The sequence below is a fragment of the Nicotiana attenuata genome, chromosome 11 (genome assembly GCF_001879085.1).
Source record: "Nicotiana attenuata strain UT chromosome 11, NIATTr2, whole genome shotgun sequence".
Classification (NCBI taxonomy): domain Eukaryota; kingdom Viridiplantae; phylum Streptophyta; class Magnoliopsida; order Solanales; family Solanaceae; genus Nicotiana; species Nicotiana attenuata.
Window position 1 is genome coordinate 22,688,688 of NC_031999.1, and position 6,342 is coordinate 22,695,029.

Below are 6,342 nucleotides of genomic sequence, written 5' to 3' on the forward strand. Positions count from 1 at the left end.
CCTACAATAGCTTCAGGAGCAAAATCACATAGCTGAACAAGTTTTGAATGCCAGATCCCAGCAGATTAGACGGTTGCTTCAGGAGAAGGGCATTATCAGAGGAAGGGTTAGGAGAATTGCGGACTACATTGTGATGATGTGCAACGAGTGTGAGGACATGACCCAATCCATGTTCTTCGCCTCAGTTATGATTTTTGTCCGAAAGATCATGGATGATTTGTTCCGTCTCCAAGAAGACATGGTGCAAAGGCCCGCAGCAAGGCCAACTGGAGCAGCAGTGGAGGCACTCATGTATTCTTGACTTTGTTCGAGTCTATTTTGTTAGTTTGTTCTCGAGTCTGTATTGTCAGTTTGTAGTTCATTTTGAGTCTGTATTTTCAGCTTTCTTTTGAGTTTGTTGGTCCAATCATCGAGTCTGTTAGTTTTTATCTGTAGATGAAGTCGTCGTAACCAGGGTGTTAGCTTTTTATTTACTTTTATTTTTATGAAAAATTGAAAACCACAAAAAAATGTATCTTTCTTTATTTTACTTTGCACTTACCCCCCAGAACTACGCTTGGTCTGATTCATGCGGCGTCATGATACGTAGGCAATCCCCAACGGATTCGATCATCACCATGAAAATAAAAAAAAATAAGAACAAAAAAAGAACAAAAGGAAAAGAAAGGTAAGAGAGAAAACAAGGAAACTAAGAGGAAAATGAGAGAATAAAAAGACAGATAAGAACTAGGCAAAGAAAAGCAAGAATGAAAAAGAAAGAGAGAAGTTGCAAAATGAAAATTAGTGAAAGTCGGGATGACGCAAGCGGCCGTTCAAATGCATAATAGAAAGGGTTAACTGCTTAGGTGCATTGCATCCCCAACGTGCGATCGCCTATTTTTTAAGCTCCTAATCCCTAACAATGTTTGCTTGTTGTCCTCAAACTCCGGCTGGTGGTTAGTCTGATCGGGATTCTGGTAACCCACCCGTACAACACCAGATCTAAGAACAAGTTGATCATGGATGGCCAAGAATTGGATGCAAGTGTTATTGATCCGTCCTGAGAAGGGGAAGAATCTGAGGTCAATCTGAAAGAGGAACTGTATAAGTTGAAACATCAGATGGCAGAATGTACCAAGCTTGGGTAAAAGGGCATCCCCCACCGTCATACCCTGCCAATCCCACTTTCATACCACCGTTGGCTCAGTCCCAAGAACCTCCCACTGCTGATTCATCCTCACAAAACGTGTCGGGCTTCACCCACTCCCACTATTATCAAGGCACCACTTCCCAAACCACACAAGCACCACCAGCTAAACCAATCCCATAACCCCCCCACCAGCCACTCCTATTTTCGTGGCACCACCGCCAGCTACACTTCATCGATCCTCCAGCGAACCTTTGTTCCAGACCCAAGATAACCAATACTATTTCCCGGAGCCTACTTTCAAAGCACCAGATCATTACCCCTACACTCCCTGTTTCGACCTCCCAACTGAGACTGAAAAACCACCTAAAAATCCAAAGCACGAGGAGACGTTCAGGAAAGTAAAAAGCCTGGAGCAATCATACAGAAGCATGCAGGGATTAGGAGGTCAGGTGAGCGTAGCCTACAAAGATTTGTGTCTATTCCTCGATGTTGAGTTGCCTGTAGGATTCAAGATGCCTAAATTCGACTAATATGACGGGCATGGGGACCCGGTGGCCCACTTGAGGGGATTGTGCAGTAAGATGAGAGGAGCAGGTGGAAGAGATAAGTTGTTAATGGCATACTTCAGCCAGAGATTAAGCGGCGCGGCGTTAGAGTGGTACACGCGTCAAGATCATAATCGATGGTATACTTGGGATGATTTGGCCCAAGCTTTCGCCCGCCATTTCCAGTACAAAATCAAGATTGTTCCGGATAGGTTGTCCCTAACTAAGATAGAAAAGAAGTCGGGAGAAAGTTTCAGAGAATATGGCTTTAGTTGGAGAGAACAAGCGGCAAGAGTCAACCCTCCGATGGAGGAGAACGAAATGGTGGAGTATTTTCTGCAGGGTTTGGAACCCACTTACTTTGGCCATCTGATATCGGCCATAGGCAAGTCATTGAACGAGCTAGTGAAGATGGGTGGAATGGTGGAAGAAGGTCCTAAGTCAAGCAAAATTATGAGCTATTCGGCCATCAAAGCAACTACCCAAGCCATCCAAAATGGTATCGGAAGAGTGATTGGGAAGTAAAAGAAAGAAGATGTGGCAATAGTGGATTCAGGATCGTGGTTTGGACCAAAGGGTCCGTCACACCATTATACCCAGCCTCGCCCCCAACACAGAGCCTACACCCAAAACCCCTCTAATCCGCCCTAATATTACTACCCATCACCGGACCCTCACATCTCTGTCCATCACGCCCAGTCATATACCCAACCACAATGGCATCCCCCAGTCCCACAAAACACCTAACCGGCTCCAAAAATGCTTACCCACCTCCCCGAGCCTACCGAAATTCTCCCGGTCCGGGTTTCCGACCTAATCCAGCATTCAAGAATGAGAGGCAGCGGAAGAAAACTTTCACCACGTTAGGGGAGTCTTACACTAGTTTGTTCCATAGATTAAGGCAGTTGGATATTGCTGAGGCCGATTGAGTCAAAATTGCCGAATCCGCCTCCCAAGAATCTTGATTACTCTGTAGACTGTGAATATTGTTCTGGAACTCCGGGTCATGATACGGAGAAGTGTTGGCACCTGAAAAATGCCATCCAGGAACTCATTGACACCAACCGGATTTAACACCAAACCCCTGAGGCACCCAATATTAACCAAAATCTATTACCAGTTCATGAGGGAACGAACATGATCGAGATAGTACACAAAGGGGGGAGCCTAAGAAGCCATCGCAATCTTTTATGATGATTCGATCCAGCGAGGTCCAGCCGACCAAAAGGGAAAGTGTCGCAGAACCAATGGTTGAAGGAGCGGTGAAAAAGTTACGCATGACAAAAGGTGAACCTTCTGTGATAGTTGAGAAGAGATCCACAAGTGATTCGAAGTCAAAAGTGATTGTGCCAGGAGTGGCAAACATGCCTATCTTAATTGTGAAAGGTGCCCGCACGGACCCTGTCATCATCAAGCCTGTAACTCAATTGCAGGTAATCAACACCAAGGCTTTCCCCTGGAGCTATGAACGGGTGACAGTTACTTACAAGGGGAAAGAAGTGAAAGAAGAAGTCAATGAGGCCCAAGGGCTAACTCGTTCGGGGAGATACTTTGCCCCGGAAGAGTTGAGAAGAGCCAAAGCATCCAAGGATAATTCAATTCTACTAAAGAAAGCAGTTACTGAGGAAGAAGCGGAGAAGTTTCTGAGGAAAATGAAAGTGCAAGATTACTCCATCATGAAGCAATTAAGAAAGACTCCCGCTCAGATTTCATTGCTGTCATTATTGATTCATTCAGATGAGCATCGTCGGGCCTTGATGAAAATCTTAAACGAAGCTCATTTCCCTGATAAAATTTCAGTGAACCATCTGGAGAAGATCCCCAACAAAATATTTGAGGTGAACAGGATAACCTTTACTGATGATGAGTTGCCCACAGAAGGAACTGAACACAACAAGTCCCTCTATCTTACGGTAAAATGTGAAGAGTCTGTGGTAACCAGGGTGTTAGTTGACAATGGTTCAAGTGCAAACATATGTCCCCTCTCTACTCTGAACAAGCTGAAAGTTGATGATGAGAGGATTCACAAGAATAGCATATGCGTACGGGGATTTTACGGTGGTGGGAAAGATTCAGTTGGTGATATAGTGCTTGAGTTGACAATAGGACTGGTGGAATTTACCATGGAGTTCCAAGTATTGGACGTGGCCGTCTCCTACAATTTGCTGTTGGGTCGACCATGGATACATGCCGCCAAAGCAGCCCCGTCCACATTACACTAGATGGTGAAGTTTGAGTGGGACAGACAAGAAATTGTCGTACATGGCGAGGATAATTTATGTGCTCACAGTGATGTCTCTGTTCCGTTTATTGAGACCAAAGACGATGAAGGGCCGTGGGTATACCAAGTTTCTGAAATGGTGTCGATCGAGAATGTTCCAGAAGGGAAGTCTCTGCCATTTCTAGAGATAGCCTCTGCATCCGTCATGGTGGCCGTTGAAATGCTGAAAAATGGATTTGTGCCAGGTAAAGGTTGGGGTGCATCCTTATAGGGTATCATACAGCCGGTATCTCCCTGAAAATTTGGGCATGTTTGCTCTTGGATTCAAACCCACAGCAGCAGATGTGAAAAGAGCTAAAAGATTGAAACAGAAGGCGTGGGCACTTCCAAAGCCTATCCCACGTCTCTCCAAGTCTTCGTCTAGCCAAGTGCCAGGAAACGCCCAGCAACAACGGTTCCCAGCACTGTGGTTAACGTGGATGAAGAGTTAATGGAAAGGTTTCAGAGTTTTTTTGATGATGTGAATATGGTGGAAGTTGGAGAAGGGTCTAGCAAGGTAGATGTGCAGTTCGTTGGGCCGAATGTAAAGCTTAACAATTGGAAGGCTACTCCTCTCCCTATCCGGAAGGAGTCTTGGTAGTTTGTTTTGTTTTCCTTTCCGTCTGGGTCATTCCAGGGTTGTGACCCAGACTTTTTATTTTCCGCTTGTTGATGTACAAACCCTGTTATCCTTTATTTTACAATGAAATGCAATTTCCCTTTTTCCATCATTCCTGATAGTTTAATTTTTGTTTTCTTTTCTTTTCTGTACAGTTCTTTTTATGCTGGTTTCAATGACATGACATGCATGAGGAATCCTCGGCCCAGTCTTAAAAGTCAATCTAATTCCGAAATAATAATTCAAGAAATAGAGTGTGATGATGAAGCGGAGTATGATGAAGATGAGGCTTTTGAGGAAATTAGTAAGGAAATAAGTCATTTGGAAGAAAAACCCAAGCCTAACCTGAATGATACGGAAGCAATCAATTTAGGAGACCCAGATAATGTCAGAGAAACTAAAATAAATGTCCATTTGGAACCGCAAATCAGGGAGGAGATAATTAAAGCATTGTTTGAGTATAAGGATATTATTGCATGGTCGTATGATGATATGCCCGGCTTAAGTACCGATTTGGTGGTTCATAAATTGCCAACTGATCCAGCATTCCCTCCCGTCAAGCAGAAGTTGAGAAAGTTCAAAACTGACATGAGTGTAAAGATCAAAGAAGAAGTCACAAAGCAGCTTGACGCAAAGGTCATTCGGGTCACACGGTATCCCACGTGGTTAGCCAATGTTGTAACTGTGCCGAAGAAAGATGGTAAAACTAGAGTTTGTGTTGATTACCGTGATCTCAACAAAGCAAGTCCAAAGGACAATTTCCCACTACCAAATATTCACATTTTGATTGATAATTGTGCCAAGCATGAGATTGGGTCTTTTGTGGATTGCTATGCGGGGTATCATCAGATTTTGATGGATGAGGAGGATGCGAAAAAGACAGCATTCATCACACCATGGGGAACTTACTGCTACCGAGTAATGCCATTCGGTCTGAAAAATGCTGGGGCAACTTACATGAGGGCAATGACGACCATATTCCATGACATGATACACAGGGAAATTGAGGTCTACGTGGACAATGTGATCATAAAGTCCAGGAAGCAGTCTGACCACGTCAAAGATTTGAGAAAAATTTTCCAGAGGCTCCGTAGGTACAATCTTAAGCTCAACCCTGCGAAATGCGTATTTGGTGTTCAATCTGGGAAACTACTGGGATTTATAGTCAGTCGTCGAGGCATTGAGTTGGACCCATCAAAGATCAAAGCTATTTACGAATTGCCACCTCCAAGGAACAAGACAGAGGTGATGAGTTTGCTCGGGCGATTAAATTACATCGGCAGGTTTATTGCTCAACTCACAACAACTTGTGAGCCCATCTTTAAGCTGTTGAAGAAGGATGTTGCGGTCAAATAGACTGATGAATGCCAGGAAGCATTTGATAGGATCAAAAAATATTTGTCAAACCCATCTGTGTTGGTCCCGCCGGAACCTGAGAGGCCCTTAATTCTGTATTTAACAGTCCTAGACAATTTGTTTGGCTGTGTATTGGGTCAACATGATGTCACTGGCAGGAAAGAACAAGCCTTATTATCTCAGCAAGAAGTTCACATCCTATGAGGTTAAGTACACTCACCTTGAAAGGACATGTTGCGCCCTAACTTGGGTAGCACAGAAGCTGAAGCATTATTTGTCATCCTACACTACTTACCTCATCTCTCGCTTGGATCCTTTAAAGTACATATTTCAGAAGCCCATGCCCACAGGAAGGCTTGCAAAATGGCAAATCTTGCTCACAGAGTTTGACATTATCTATGTGACTCGGACTATAATGAAATCCCAAGCATTG